Raw genomic sequence first — 17,595 nt, forward strand, 5'->3', positions numbered from 1 at the left:
TATGTGTGTGTGCCTGCATGTGTGTATTACCTAGCCTGGTAACAAAACACTCGGAAACCAACCCACAAGCTCAGAGAACAAACTTCCACCCTCATCCTACGTACATACATATATACACATACATACATACCTATGGCTTCTGCTGTAGTCAACATCTAATGTATTCATTATTATTACAATTACTTAAATTTATATATCAACCTTCTAAAGGATCTAAGGCCAGTGGAGAAAAAAATTACTATAAAATATACTGAATTACAATAAAAACAATGGAAGCCATAGACATAATAAAAACATGGCACCTACATGTAGAGTCATAATGTTAAACACTTTCCTAGTCTTATAAATGCTAGCCAATACAACGCCTAATTCTTCTGCAGCATGGACTTTACATTTACAGACCCTTTGCAAATACATCATGAGCTGTTGTCTAAAACTGGTCAATATGAAAGTCAGCCGTGATATCCCCAAGAACAGAATTTCTGGTATTGATTATGCATGTAATATTAAACTCTAATAAACATAAATTGATTTTTTTTAGAAAAAACAAATTCTAGATGTGGATTGTTAAGACCCCAGCCTAGAGTAGGAGATACAGGTGGGAAACCTATTTCAGTCTAAGAAAAAGATTGCCCACATAAATATAAAATTCAGATTATAAGCATAGACAATGTAATAGGAATTTCTGGCATCATTCCAACCTAATGATGTTCTTGTTGTCATGCTTGGATCCTTTAAAATAAAAAAAGATTGTGCCACTGAGCATTATCATTTGGAATTCCATTTTATAATCAAGGATTACTGTATAGATCTGTCATTGGATCTGGATAAACAAACCTAAGGTAAGTCATTTGTGAACAATATGTGTCTAGCAGCTTTTGAGGATTTGTTCAAGGAAACAAATGGAAACATCCAGTAGAATTAAACTTATCATACTTAGTATTATCACACGTATTCACAGGTGGCAAAAGACTGAGCTTGAACGTTTTGTATATTGATCTGCCAAAGAAAATGTATTTAATACAACCTTGAACAAGGTTTTGTTGATTTTTCTTCTATACCAGGTGCAGCACAGGAACTGACGGTTTTGTATAATTTTTCAGATCTCTGTGGGAGGTATTGGTTGCTTTCCTTTTTTTTTTCAACAGATCACACCACAATATGTTACTTTTATTTTTTTTATTCTGTCCAGTTTCAGCTGCTGAATAATACATGATTATACCCCTTTGCTTTAGGACAATAAAGCTAAATGGGTCCATCTAATCTAATGAATAAAATCATGATGCTCCTTGGAAGGTTCTTGTACTTCATTAAAGAATATCCAGAAGTATTTGGAAAAAAATAAAATAAGATGTTGACAATTGGCTCCAAAATTCTAGCACAGGAAGAATCGCAATATGGTGAAATACTTCACTTGGTAAACATCTTTAATAAGAGTATGAAATCAGATCACTAGTTTCCTCCTGAATGTTCTGATCTCCTAACGTTAAAGCTGGCTGCAAAGTTTATATATAGAATAAAAAAGGAAAATCTCAACTTATTTAGAAGTTGGGTGAAGGCTGTAGAGAAAGAGAAGCTCTGTTTTCCTCTCACCTTTCTGAAAACTACAGGCATTCCTCAACTTAAACCATTTGTTTAGCAACTGTTAGAAGTTACAACAGCACTGAAAAAGTGACATATGATGGGTCCTTTCACTTAGGACAGGGTTCTTCAAACTTGGCCCTTTTATGACTTGTGGACTTCAACTCCCAGAATTCCTCAGCCAGGAATTGAAGTCCACAATTGAAGAACCCTGACTTAGGACCATCACAGCATCCTCATGGTCCTGTGATCAAAAGTTGGGCACTTGGCAAGATAAATATGTATTTATGACTGTTGTAATATCCCAGGATCATGTTATCACCATTTGCAATCTTCCCAGCCAGCTTTAGACACACAAAATCAATGGGGAAGCTGGATTCACTTAAGTTCGCATGATTCACTTAACAGTTGCAGTGATTCACTTAATAACTGTTGTAAAAAGATCGTAAAATTGAACTTGATTCACTTAACAACCACCTACCTTAGCAGTGGAAATTCTAGTCCCAGTAGTGATCCTAAATCGAGGATTATCTGAATTCCAAAATCAGCAGGTCTGGCCACAGAATTTATAATCCAAAAATGTATAGATCTTACCATATCTTGGCTGCAGAATTCTGATCAACCGTTACAAAAAAAGAGGTATACAAATTTCTAATACCCATGCCATCAGCTGGTTGTCTGGATTGGTGCAACTTGGGTACAGCATTCCCATTTAGTGTTTTCTAGCATCATCCAGTAGGGACGCGGTGGCTCAGTGGGTTAGGACGCTGAGCTTGTCGATCAGATGGTTGGCAGTTTGGCGGGTCGAATCCCGAGTGCCGCATAACAGAGTGAGCGCCTGTTACTCATCCCAGCTTCTGCCAACCTAGCAGTTCGAAAGCACGTAAAAATGCAAGTAGAAAACTAGGGACCACTACGGTGGGAAGGTAACAGCGTTCCGTGCGCCTTTGGCATCTAATCATGCCAGCCACATGACCACGGAGACGTCCTCGGACAAGCGCTGGCTCTTCGGCTTTGAAACGGAGATAAGCACCAGCCCCTAGAGTTGGAAACGACTAGCACACATGTGCGGGGGAACCTTTACCTTTACCTTTAGCATCATCCAATTATTTATTGTGCTGTTCTAACCATAGGAGGACAGGCTTTCAGTGATGCTGTTTAGATTCTGTAAGTCCCTAGAGACAAAGAGCCAAGGGTTGCATAATTTTCATGTTGCATGTAGGAAAAGAGAAAGTTCAGGGAAAACAGTATATATCTCAGCCTTTCCCAACTCCCGTTCATCCAGATTTGGAATTAAAATTCCCAGAATATTCAGCCAAAATGGAATATTGGCCATGCGGGATATTTGAAGCGCATCAAGTTTGGGAAAGCTGGCATACCTTTATTTAAAGTGATTATTGATCTACTGTAAAAGTAACTTTTCTTTCAAATATATGTTCAAAAGCTGCAGTCCCAATACAGCTGAAAGTCATCATTTGTCAGGAAGTAGATTCCACAAATTTGACTGGAACTCTACTTTTGAATTAGACTATAATAGCAGAAAATTGAAAGCCCGACAGTGTTTTCTCCCTTCCCTCCTTCTTATACCCTAGTGAATTAGGTGGAGCCAGTCTGAGCTTCTTTCCCATGCTTTCTCTGTTTCCTGTGATCCACACATGTTTTTGTTTTCATAACTGTTTCTGCATATTTGTTTCAAGGTCATCTCAAAACTTCTCCACATCATTTAGTTTCTTTTAAATTGATGAATCAAAGTTTGGCTACCGTTGTATGTAACCACAAACAACTACAGCTAAAATACATCCCTGCACAATTCTCAGGAATCCTCTTTGTTCTACCATTTATTTTGGGAGGAAAATTTACACAAGACTAAGGGCAATTGGGAGGGAATATTTTTCACAAACGTTGACAAAATTCCATAGAAATATTTAACAGGGTGAACAGGGATAATAGAGGTTGTAATCCATAGATATGCAAAGAGGTTTCTTTAGATTTATTTAGCTTGTAAAAAATCTTTACACTTTTATTTTACTTTATTGATTTGCATGGAAGATTTGTTTATTCATTTATTTATTTGGTAAATTTATGTAGCCACCCATCTTACATGCGTGACACTGGGCAGCTACAAAATTAAAAATACTGAAACAGTACCAAAAATAATTGAAATCAACAAAAGTCATTAAAACCATTAAAAACAAATGGAAAAAAAATATTAAGACCATAAAAACACAATCCACCGAAGAGTGCTCTCAGGTTCTCTAATGGTACAGTCACTTTGCAGACTCCATATTGGTGACTTGAAGACTTATGGACTTCAACTCCCAGAATTCCCCAACCAGCCATGCTGGGGAATTCTGGGGGTTGAACTCCATAAGTCTTCAAGTTACTGAGATAGGACAACCCTGCTCTAAATCATCATTACTGAATCCCCAGGTTAGGCCCTTTCAGAAGGCCCGCAAGGTCAAGGCCAGTCTGACCACAAGGGGGATGATGTTTCAGAGGGCAGATGCCAAAGCAGAGAAGGCTCTATCCCTGTGTCCCGTCAGATGTCCTTTCTTTGTGGAGAGAGCCCTCATCACTCTTCCATCTTTCTTGTTTGCTTCCCACATGATGGGAGGGAGGGAGAAAGGAGAGCAATGGTGTGCAGATATCTTTAAGCTAATCTACTCACTTGTATCAGATGGGACACAATTTGATGAAATCATTACTTGTTTGATAACTGCACTGGTTGCAGGTCTTCATTTTGGCTTCATTGCAATTTATTGCAGGCACCTTGAGGTCTATCCAGGAAGTGCTGAATAATGAAACTGTTCAAGGTGCTTGCATGCAGACCTGACCTCCTAAGATTAAACAATTCTAGAACAGATCCTCCAACAAACTTGCACATTGTTTTGAAACTCAGTGATGAACACACACACCCTCCCAATGTTTCCAGATTTTTGTGTGGAAAGAGCAAATCTTAACAAACTGGCCTTGTGGCTTTTGTTTGTCCAGCCATGAAATCTTTTCCCAGAGGGATTTGTTACAAAAATCCTTTCAATATACTAGTTCTGAATAACTACAGCTGAATCCAAGCTAACATACATTTCTCACAGAGAAAAGTAAATGACACAATAATGTTCCTCATGTAAACCAAGCATATAAGTTAGAAGTCTTAGATTGAAGCCATTTCAAACAATTATTTTGTCTCCTACATACTGTGGGTATCTTAATCCTGTTTTCTTCATATAATACACTTCCTTCAACCAAGATTATGGGGCCTTGAGATTCATACTTTAGAACAGCATATAGTGAATCTGCAGGTAAGTCAATTTTTATCAGATGCAGAAAGTTTTATGTAATTGCCTTAAAGGCTATTAGCTCTGTAGTTAGGTTATCTGAAGAAGACGGGAAAGCTGCTGCATCTGCAGTGTATCAGGAGAAGACAAACATTCACTTTTATCCTTCGGTTCTTCCCCTTTTATTCTGAGGTTTAAATAAAGATGTCAGAGTGACATTTTGCAGGTTTCTTTATGGCTTGAATTACTTGGTAAGGAGACTGAGAGGGAGGAGAGGGCAGATGTGGGGAAAAAAATCTCCCTGACAACATGGTGGTCCTTCCAAAACTGGGGCACAGAGGGCATACGTTTACTGGTGGATGCTTCAGAGATACAGAAGTAGAATTAAGAAAGAGTAATTTCCGAAGGTCTATATTTTAATTACTTCTAGTCAATAAGTACACTGTTATCATGAACATGCCAGATGCCTCACATATGGCAGATAAATTGCATTTATGCCAAGATATTTTTTTTTATTTAGAAATTGCATCAAATGAGAAAAATGTGAGTCTGCTTTTAAGAAATCTTGATAAGAAGCTGAAAAGCAATATTGCTTGAGAACTTCCCTTCCTCTTTGCCTCTCTTGCTGTAATTCTAATAGTATCCTTTGTCCCGATTTTTCTCTGAAGAATTTCTCTGTGGATCAGAAGGTTAAGTTAAATATCTGAAATTGGAAAGAGGGCTCTTGAGATTCCTTAAGGAACCTTCATGGACATAATTAGATAGGATCTCAATACATTTGTCCAGCCAAGGAACTGATGTGGTTGTTAAGGTGTTCAGCCAGGATTGGGGGAGGGGGAGCTTTCCTTCAGTTTTTAACCTTCTATTTATTTCATTTTATCACACCTTTTAACAGAATAACAAAATAACAGAGTAGGAAGGGACCTTTGAGGTCTTCTAGTCTAACTCTGCTCAAGTAAGAGACCCTATATTATTTCAAACAAATGGCTGTCCAATCTCTCCTTAAAAACCTCCAGTGATGGAGTACCCATTACTTCCCGAGAAAAGCGTTCCACTGGTTAATTGTTCTCACAATCAGGGAACTTCTCCTTAGTTCTAGGTTGCTTCTCTCCTTGATTAGTTTCCATTCATTGCTTCTTGTCTTGCCTTCAGGTGCTTTGAAAAATAGGTTGATCCCCTCTTCTTTGTGGCAACCCCTCAAATATTGGAACACTGCTATTATGTCACCCCTAGTCCTTTTCACTAAACTAGACATATCAAATTCCTGAAACTATTCTTCATATGTTTTAGCCTCCACCCCCCTAGTCATTTTTGTTGCTCTTCTCTGCACTCTTTCCAGAGTCTCAACATTTTTGTTATATTGTGGCCAAAACTGGATGCAATATTCCAAGTGTTTTCTTAACAAGGCATTATAAAACAGTACTAGCACTTCTTGATTCTACCCCTCTGTTGATGCAGCCTATGATTGCATTGGCTTTTTTGGCAGCTGTAGCACACTGCTGGCTCATATTTAAGTGATTGTCTACTAGGACTCTAAGAGCCCTCTCACAGTTAGTGCTATTGAGCCAGGTCCTAACTATTCTATACCTGAACATTTGGTTTTGCTTGCCTAAATGTAAAACCTGACTTTTCTCACCATTGAATTTCATTTTTGTTAGATAGGGCCCAGTATTCAAGTCTGTCAAGAACTTTCTGGATCTTTAGCCTAGTTTCTGGGGTGTTGGCTATTCCTGCCAGCTTGGTGTCATCTGCAAATTTCCCTTTCTATTCCTTCACCTAATTCATTTATGAAAATATTGAAGAATACTGGACCTAAGATGGAACCTTGTGGTACTCTACTGCTTACTTCCCTTGATGTAGATGTAGTACCATTAAGGACTGCTCATTGAGTGCAATTTATCAGCTAATTACAAATCCGTATGATGGTGATGCTGTCTATCCTACATTTTTCTAATTTATCGAGAAGTAGGTTGTGGTCTACTTTGTCAAATAACTTACTGAAATCCAAATATACTATGTCTGCAGCATTTCACTGGTCCACTAATTTAGTCACTTTGACAAAGAATGAAATAAGATTTATTTGGCATCATCTGTTTTTGACAAACCCATCTTGCTTTCTGGTTATAAGCTTGCTTACTCCTAGTTGTTCTCAGATTTCAATGGTATATGCTATAAACATGGTAATGTTTAAAAAGTATAAAGGTTATTAGGAACATGAAATGGTCCTCCATTCAATGATTCCCTTCACAGGGTGTCCATATTTTCCTTGGTTGGGTTACAGGCCTCTAAAATGTAACTTGAACAAAATCACTTGAAAGAGAGAAAAACACAGAAAGTTAAGCATCAGGACCAAGAGGAATCCCTTCACACTCATATCCTTCTTTTTTGAGAAGGAATTGACTCTTAAGTGTATATGTCACCTAGGATCCAAATGTAAAGAAATTGGGTTCCGTCAAATATACATTTGAAGAGAGAGATTCTTAGAAAAGAAAATCCAGCCTTGTATACTGCTTCCTTATAAGTTGTATAAAAAGAATGGGAATTTGTGCTTTTGTGAAATGAGGTGAGGGAGATATGCTACAAGTATGGATAAACAGAATTAAAGTCCCCTGCCTTCTCCAGATCTATCCCTAGTAAATTTCACCAGTCTGGCCCTGGAATAGTCTTTTCATTTCCTTGTAATTAATGAAGGAAAAATGGTCCTAAAAAGAGAGGTGGAGAAAAATGCCACCTTCTATCAACTTTTATCATATAGATAAAAGTGCAACAGGGAATACGATTCTATCTCTTGTACACCATAAGATTGCACTGTTTGTTGTTAAATAGAATTATATCAGAAGATATAACTGCTTTAAGTAGGTGAACAGACATGTAGTGAGAGCAACTCCATTTATTGTGAAGCCCTTTTCTGCCTTTAAATCAGAAGAAATAATGGAAGTTGTCTGCCAATGGTGTTTGATGAAGCCTTCAACATTGATTGGTTGCTGATGATTGCTTTATCAGGGATGGTACATATATTAAGTTCTTTGTTGGATATTCCTGAATTAAGCAAGTGTAAGTGGGCTACTCTTCCAGTTACCCCTTACTTAAGTAACAAGTTCTTTCTAAACTGGTTTATTTTCTTTAATTCCCTATTATTAGCTTCTTCAACATGATTCCTGGCTTCTCTCAAATTTCCCTGACACAAATGAAGAGAATGAGATGGTTTTGGACAGGTAGAAATAAAAATCATGAGCACTGTGATGGTTGTATGTTGTACTATGTACCTTTTTAATTCTACCTACATCTACCTACATTGTATAGGTAGTTCATAGTACTTTGATTTTGAAGAAGTTTCCTGGTATAATATCTGTTTTATACATATTAATGCTTAATATTTACAAACTAAATGTACAACGCTTTGGAGAAGATCTGTGAATTTTAATAGGGTTGTAGATAATAAAACAAAAGTATCAAGGCATGCAAGGTGATACTGATGGAGACACAGAACAAAAATAGTCAAGATTGGTTTTGCTTCATAATTTATACTAAACTTATAATATCTAAGCCCTTTTTCAAAGCAACATTAGTGAACCAACTTGAATGTGTTTTTTCCTTGTCAATAAGCCATAAAATTACATCTTTTAAAACACACTTGGTATGAATAGAACAAAAAAAAAGGCAGGGAATAATCATCTTGAGAAAGAATAATGAGATAAATAATGACTAAGCTTGCCAGATTCCAAGACGTTTCTGAAGATGCTGAGTTCTGAATTCATTGTAATGATCCATGGTTTGGTTTCTCCCTTTACAAATAAAATAAAGTAAAATAAAATAAACACTTGAATTCATTCTAACCACCTGCACAATGGATCGTTGCCCAGTTAATTTCCTTTGTGAAATAGAAGTGCTCTCGATTAAGCTATGTAGTGTTCCTCTTGGTTAAGCTGCTGTTACAAAGGCAGCATTTTCATAGCAATAAAGCCAATGGCAATGTTCTTTGGAAAAGAGGTTGGGGTGGGGGAATGTGCTTTATTATTTGACAGTGACTGGCCTGTATTCATGCAACATAGCGATGATAAGACTTTAATCATTATAGTGGCAAAAGGGATTACCCGACTTGGTGCAAAATTATATACAAACATGGAATTGGCAATCCAAACAAATGTGTTATAGTGGACAAGGGGTAGGACTTACCTGGCTAATTTCCCCTTCCTCCCCCAATATCCATCCAGTATTCACTCTGTACTGAAGATCTTTCCTACTGATTTCAAGGGCCAATAAGTTATTCATATCAAAAGAAACAAAAATATTGCATTGCTTAATCAACTAATGTAACCTTTTGTCTGTAATTGATATTCCTTTGGATTGTAGAATACCTGCCCTTTCCTCTAGGGCAGAGTGGAGTGCAGGAAGGCAAATTTTACATTGAGAACATGTGAAACTTTCATCTGATTGCATGACATGAAAGCATTTCCCAGAATTCAGACATCTGGTCTGGGTTTGGATAGGCTTAAATGTTAAGAGAAGGGGTATCTTTGCAACATAATAGTTCATAAGATTAAATTGTAATGCGTCCAGGCCCAGATCAAAACTGTTTTGTTTATCTATTTAAGTAAGGTTGTATATTGTACTGTTTCCTGGCTGAGTTTGTTCAGTGAATGTTATTATGACTCTTTTATTTACATTCAATTATTATATGTCTTAATATTTAAATCACTCTGATATCTGTAGGAATGAATATAATTAGGATCGTGCATGTTTCTTGTTTTTGTGGTTATTTTAAGATGTGTTCTTATTGTTCTGGTTTGATTGAATGCTGCCCACATTCATGAAATGGGTGGCTATGTAAATGAAAAAAAAAGTAAAATAAAATAATAAAACAAAATGTATCTGAATAACCAATACATGAAGGGAAAACATGGAAATGCTTCTAAATTGTGCTCAATAGGACAAGAGGAGATTAAAGATAATTTAAGCATCTTGTGAGAAAACAGCCTCAGTCATTCTGGGATTCCCCCATTTGTATTTTGTACAGAGGTGAAAGCATATTAAACTTTTCATCTCCAATTCCTTCTATCTAACATTAAACCCTGAAGTTCTCTTCATTCCAAAAATTTCTCTTTATTTAATTAGCTTTATACAGCATGTTTTTTCTCCTTAAAAGTTGATTGACTTGTAATGTGGTTGTTCATCCTCTTTCTTTTTTTTGCTTTGTTCCACCTAATTATGTAGCTGCCAATCTTAAAACATGTAAAAGAGATAAATTTGAAAACATTCTTGGCTTTGGTTATACTACAGATAGAATTATTATTTTTCTTCTCACAAGAGAGAGAGAGAGAACGCTATGTTAAATTTTTGCAGGCCAATTTTTTTTAAAAAAATTATAATAATAATCCAGTGAATCTGTAACAGGAAAGAAAGGAACTGACAGGCATGTAATTATTTGACTGTTCCTACTTTTGTCACTTTTCGTTCTTCTTGCCAGTCTTTTTACCATTCCTTGCTTTATGTTAACAAAGTCCAGGATCTCTTTTACATAAGAACAATCTGCAGACAAACATTTGTAAACCGACCCACAAGCTCGGGGAACAAACCTTCACCCTCATCCTACACCTGCGCTACAGATATTCGCCACTATTGCACAATCTGCAGAGCATGAACAGAGTGCCAAGAAAAAGTGTGATAAGACATTGAAGCTGTTCAGAACTCACCTTAACAAATCCAATTTTGGCATGAGGGAGATTTCATTATTTCCTTTTTTCACAAAGTAAAATGCTTTTATAGAAAAGAAAGATGGTAAATGTATCTTTCACCCATCTTCTAGCTCTGCTGAAAAATTTCCCTGTTCAAAAACACAAGCAGTGCTTCATTTAGCATTTGAATAGGTCTTCCTTTCTTTTTTCTTTTTTCTTTCTTTTTATATGTAATATTAATATTGCTTGTAGTTATCTTATATGAGCTAGAGAGATAGATTTAAGAGTTTATTGTTGTTAGCATATGGATGTTTATGATTGTTCTTTGTTTTTATACCTTGTACTTAGCTCTGGGAAGTGGGGGGAGGGGGAAATGGGGGGGGGAGGGGCAGGGAGGGATAGGTAGGGGTGGGGGGAGGGGGGGATTGTTAAAGATAAAATGTACTCTAAAACTTTTCAATTAAAAAAAACACAAGCAGTGCAGACAATTCATTACTTCTCAGCAGCCATTATGGGTTCCAGAACCCTCTCACAATTCACGCTGCAAAACTTTGGTAACAAGACCCCAATTTGTAATTTTATGGTTTTCTTCTTGTTGTTGTCTCCACTCAAATCTGAAGTTTCCACTTGATTTCTCTTAATCTCTGGAAGTATAGAAAGAGGCTCAGTAAGCCAAGCCAAGATTCAGATTCTTAGAATTTGCTGCAAACACACTTCAGATTTTCTGAACCATTTTAGATGATGGTTTAGAAAACTATTGCTTACTAAATTACACTATTGAGATTGCAATTATAGGCATCTGTGAGTAAATGCCACTGAACTCACTGCAAATTGTTTCCCCCCCCCCCTCTCTCTCTCTCTCTCTCTGTGTACACCATGGGTGTCAAACTTGCAACATCATGTGTCATAACGTATCATGACTTTTTTTCCATTGCTAGCAATGGGGTGGGCGCAGTTTTGCCATAACGCATCCGGCCCAAGGGCTGGCAGTTTCACATCCCTGGTGTACACAGTCAAGGACAAAAGCATTCTCCTTTAGGAGCATTACTATTAATCTGTTTTATTTTGGGGTTTTTTATGTGTTCATATTGACTTTTCAAGGAACTGAACTGTGCTGAATCAATGAGACCCCAGTTTAAATTGCATTTAGAATGTCAACAAAGGGATTAAGCCTAGCACGTTTGGAATACTTTCAACAAGCTAGCAAGATCCATTATACCTAAGGTGGAAATTTAGTGTTGTATAGACTCGTACTGGGAATAGGTTCAATTTAACCCAGACTTGCTTTTCTCAAGCTCATTCTAAAGAGCTCCCTCTTTATATTATTTCCTTACTTGAAGAAAGAACTTTTGCTCATAGCCAGTAGTGACTCTGCTTTTAGGGCTTAGCTTTGATCATTTGTTAATGGGAGCACCAGTGGTGGGATTCAAATATGTGAACAACTGGTTCTCTGTGTGAATGCCGCTTCCAGAAGTCCATTCTGGGCCTGGGGGGGGGGAAATTAGCTACCGGTTCTGATGAAGTGGTGCGAACTGGCTGAATCCCACCACTGGGGAGTACTAATTTCCAGTGCAGAAACTACCTGGTATTTAGCCTTAAAGTTGTTGGGATAAAGATTTTATAACAGAAAAAATAGCATTGTATGAGTCATAAGCAATACACACAATGAGGCCACTAGAATTAATGTGCAGGGACTTGCTGAAATCAGAAAATGACTCACTTTTGACAATCCCATTTCTGAACAAGATTGTTTAATCCAAATTATATGCAACAAGTTCCTCAAGTAGGATGGACATGTGTCCTACTAGAGATGAGACAGCCCTCTACTACAAGAATTATTACGGTAAGTCCAACTGAAAAATAAAAACTAATAAAAAGAAAGAAAAGGAGACACATTATTAATGTCCCGACAGATTAGATGTACAGGACAAGTTAAAGGATTTTTGGATTAAGACAAGTAGAACCTACAAGAGTAATATTATATGAAATATGAAATTTTGTTTGTGGTTAAAAAAAAGATAATGGGACATACCAGGATATTACAGTAATAGTAATAGGAACATGAAATACATATTGTAGATGGGAAGGTTAAAAATAAATATAGGAGCTTAGACTGAAGAGTTTGGATAAACTGGAATGTTTTTTCAAAGATGAGCAAAAATGTATTAGAAAGTTTGGATATGTTTTTATATATAAAAGTACTGGTTTCATGAGTAAACTGATTAAACTGAATTTACCAGACACCTGAATTGTTGTGTAGTGAGTTTGTTGCACAGGAATGAAGACAGGTGAGTGAGTTCAGCAATGAACATATTTATTTGCTTGCAGGATCTGAATTGAGAAACTGAGCTGCAGCCTGCAGCAATTTATAGCCTGGCCCCTAGGCGGTAGCCAATAGGTTTAAAGCAACCCATTGCTGCCTAGGGGCAGCCAATAGCAGCACTGAAGACGGGGTGTCTGAGTTGCTGGGAGCTGTTAGCTAGCTCCAGCTTACCACGTGGTGTTACAATTAAGCCCAATACATAACACCCCTCCCCTCTTAGAATGAACAAACATCATAGCAATAATAAGCATGAAAATAACAAATTACAAGATTTAACAATAGTATGAATAGGTTTCCATTACAATACAATAAGACAGTTAATGACATTATAGCTCCATCATTGTTTTAGTACAGTCTCATAGTCAACAATTATCACAAGTACATACAACATTATAGTTCCTTTATTTTACTACACAATCTCCTAAATAAGCAGGAGGATTGCACACCCTTGTGGAACGCCTTAGGGGTTCTGTCACTTTCTGGTCTACCAGCTTACCCACCGGGCCGGGCAGACCAGTGTCCTTTGATGCACTTGAGCCAGAAGGATTTGGTGCTCTCTGGCTGGCCTCTCCAGGTTGGCCCACCCCAGAGTCAGACTGTTCAGCAGAGTTGGCACAGCGGTTGTGAAAATCAGGTTGGCTTGCTCCATCAGGGGATCCATGTTGTTTTTCCGGACTCCCCTCCTCTACAGCCAATTCCTCATTGCTTGTGCTGTGAGAGTCTTGGTTGCATGGGCTGGCTTGGTTGCCAGTTTGGGAACCTTGGGAGGGACGTATGATGCAGTCCTCGCTTAGTGGCCATTCTGGAAACTGCTTTCTGAGTTGGTCAATGTGGTGTCTGACAACTCGCCCTCCCTCCAGCCCCACTTCATAAGAGAGGGGACCAGATGATTTAGTGATTTTTCCAGGAACCCACAGATTCCCATGCCCATAGTTTCTAGCCCACACCCCATCACCCACTTGCAGCCACCTTGGGGTTTTGGATGAGAGGCTTCTGCTGCCACTCTATCTGGATGCAACCTGTCCAGTTTCGTGATCAGGCATCTCCCCCAACATAGTTATGCTGGGCTTTTCCCAGTAGCAGTGCAGGGCGTGGAATGCTGGCAAAGTAAAAAATCTGCCAATCTGTGATGCCAGTCCTCAGTTACTATGCGTTTTAGTGATTCCTTTGTGGTCCTTACCATAGATTCAGCTTGACCGTTACTGGAAGGGTGAAATGGGCAGACATTGCGTGTCTGATGAGATTTGCTCTCAGGAAAGCCTGAAATTCAGCAGCAGTGAATTGGGCCCCATTGTCTGATACTAAGGCATCTGGCAACCCATGTTTAGCAAAGAGTTTTCTCAGCACCTGGATGGTCCTAGCAGTAGTCATGTTTGCAACTGGGATTACTTCAAGCCATTTAGAATGGCTGTGTACCACTATGAGGAAGAGCTGTCCCTGAAAGGGCCCAGCAAAGTCTATGTGAATTCTAGACCAGGGAGTGTGCGTTTCCTCCCACCTGTGAACTGGAGTGTGTGGCATTTCAGGCCTTGATTGCTGGCATGTATAACATCAATGCACCTGTGCCTCGATGGCCTTGTCTAGGCCTGGCCACCATAGGTAGCTTCTTGCTAAAGCTTTCATACGGACAATGCCTGGATGGTCTTCATGTAGTGACTGTAAAACTCTTATCTCTCAGAGAAGTGGGAACTATGAACCTGTTTCCCCATAGGATACAACCCTTGTGAGCTGATAGCTGATAGTCTTCTAACAAAATAACTCTGGAATTCAGAGCCTGGGCTTTTATCTAACCACCCTGTGTGCACCCATGAAAGCACTCTACTAAGTGTTTTATCAGTAGCTGTTTCTGCAGCTATGTCCCCTGCGTGGAGGGGAAATTCTGGCAAATCCTGAATGGACAGGATTCTGGCCGCTGGGGCCGGATCTGGTTCAATTAGTGGCAGTGGGAGTCTGCTCAGGCCATCAGCATGGCCCATTTCTTTGCCGGGTTTGTGAACCAGTTTAAACGTGTAGGCTGATAGAAAAATAGACCATCTCAACATTCTTGGGGAAAGTATGTGGGGTGTTTGTCTGTTGTAAAGAGTCCCAGTAGTGGTTTGTGGTCTGTGAAGACCGTCAGGTCCCTGCCATATAAATATCATGGATTTTTTTAATTCCTGCTACAATAGCTAAGGCCTCTTTGTCAATTTGAGCATAGTTACGCTCAGCAGAGGACAGTGTCCTTGAATAAAATGCAATAGGAACTTGTGTTCCATTCTTCTCTAAATGACTCAAGACTGCCCCCACCCCTTAAGGGGATGCATCACATGCTAAACAGACTGGTTTAGACTCCCTAAAATGAGTGACAGTAGATTTAACCAACAAAAGTGTCTTTAGGTATTGGAAACTATTCTTGTGAATGCTGGTCCATTTCCATGAAGCTTTTTTATCTAAGAGCCTGTGAAGTGGCTCTGCCAATGCAGCCTTGTTATGCAGAAACACATGGTAGAAGTTGAGGAGGCCCAAGAATGCTTGCAGCTCTCCTTTTGATTTAGGGCTAGGTGCCATTTGAATGGCCTTCACTTTGGACTCAGCTGGGTGAGTGCCGTTAGCATCAATGCGAAATCCCAAAAATTCGGTTGAAGAAACCCCAATACTGCATTTACTCTTTTTTAATTTGAGGCCTGTTTCACACAGCCTCTGTAGGACAGCTTTGAGCCTACTGGTTAACACCTCTGTGGATTCCCCTGCAATAAGCACATCATCAAAATAAGGGCAAACACCTTGAATGCCTTTAAGCGTGCGTTCCACGATTCCCTGAAAAATGCCTGGTGCAACACTAACCCAAAATTCTAAACGCTTCACTTTAAAAGCCCCCCCCCTGTGAGTCACGACCATCTGAGCAGTGGTTGTGGCCTCATCAACCAGCAGTTGCTGATAGGCCTGTGCCAAATCTAACTGCGAAAATGGTACCCCCTTGCAAAGATGCCAAGATGTGGTTCACCATTGGGACAGTGTATGCGTGTTGCTTAAGGGCTTTGTTAATTGTGCATTTGTAGTCTGCACATATTCTAATTTCTCCATTGGCCTTAAGTGGTGTTACTATAGGAGTTTCCCACTCCCCACCATCAACTGGTTGCAAAACGTCCTGTTCTACAAGCTTGTCTAATTCTGTGTCAATTTTATGTTTGAGGGCAAAGGGAACCCTTCGAGGCTTAATCCTAATGGGGACCACGTTGGGGTCTAGCTTGAATGATATAGGCGGGCCTGTGTATGTTCCTAGGGCTGAATCAAATATGTCTGCAAAGTCCTCGCAAACTGACGTTAGATTCACGGCTTGTGTCCAGTTGATACTGGTTACTTGGATGCCTAATGCATCAAACCAATCGAGTCCAATTAGACTCGTTCTCTGGCCCCCTACTACTACAACATCCAGGTGCCCAAAAAATCCCTTAAATTTAATGGCCAAGGTAGCTTCACCCTTGACTGTGACTTTAGCATTTTGAAAATCTGTTAAAATTTTCAAAGGAGGGCCTTAGCTTGGCCCATTTTCCACTATGACTGCACACGAAATTAAATGTGTCCAAAGAAATGATGGAAATGGTTGAGCCTGTGTCCAACTCCATTTTACAGGAATGGGTGAATTTAATTCAGATGACCATCAGGTATACTACTGCGGGCAAGAATCCCTCAGAAGAAATGGAGTAGCCTTCATAGTCAATAAAAAAGTAGGAAAAGCAATACTGGGATACAATCCTCAAAATGACAGAATGATCTCAGTTCGAATCCAAGGCAAACCATTCAATATCACAGTAGTCCAAGTCTATGCCCCAACCACCGGTGCTGAAGAGGATGAAATTGACCGGTTCTATGAAGCCCTACAGCACCTTATAGAACTAACACCCAAAAATGATGTCCTTATCATCATGGGAGATTGGAATGCTAAAGTAGGAAGCCAAAAGATAACTGGAATAACAGGCAAGTTTGGCCTTGGAGTACAAAATGAAGCAGGGCACAGGCTGATAGAATTTTGTCAAGAGAATACGATGGTGATAGCAAACACTCTTTTCCAACAACCCAAGAGACGGCTTTACACATGGACATCACCAGACGGTCAACACAGAAATCAGATTGACTATATGCTCTGCAGCCAAAGATGGAGAAGCTCTATACAGTCAGTAAAAACAAGACCAGGAGCTGACTGTGGCTCAGACCATGAGCTTCTTGTTGCAAAGTTTAGGCTTAAATTAAAGAAAGTAGGGGAAAGCGCTAGGCCAGTCAGGTATGAATTAAATCATATCCCTGTTCAATATACAGTAGAGGTGACAAATAGATTTAAGGAATTAGATCTGATAGACAGAGTGCCTGAAGAACTATGGACAGAGGTTCGCAACATTGTACAACAGGTAGCAACCAAAACCATCCCAAAGAAAAAGAAATGCAAGAAAGCAAAATGGCTGTCTGAGGAAGTTTTGCAAATAGCTGAGGAAAGGAGGGAAGCAAAAGGCAAGGGAGAAAAAGAAAGATATGCCCAATTAAATGCAGAATTCCAAAGAATAGCTAGAAGAGATAAGAATGCCTTCTTAAACGAACAATGCAAAGAAATAGAAGAAAACAATAGAATAGGGAGGACCAGAGATCTTTTCAAGAAAATTGGAGAGATGAAGGGAACGTTTCATGCAAAAATGGGCATGATAAAGGACCAAAATGGCAGGGACCTAACAGAGGCAGAAGAGATTAAGAAGAGGTGGCAAAATTACAC

The sequence above is a fragment of the Vipera berus genome (genome assembly GCF_964194415.1).
Source record: "Vipera berus genome assembly, chromosome: 3".
In the NCBI taxonomy this organism is placed as follows: Eukaryota; Metazoa; Chordata; class Lepidosauria; order Squamata; family Viperidae; genus Vipera; species Vipera berus.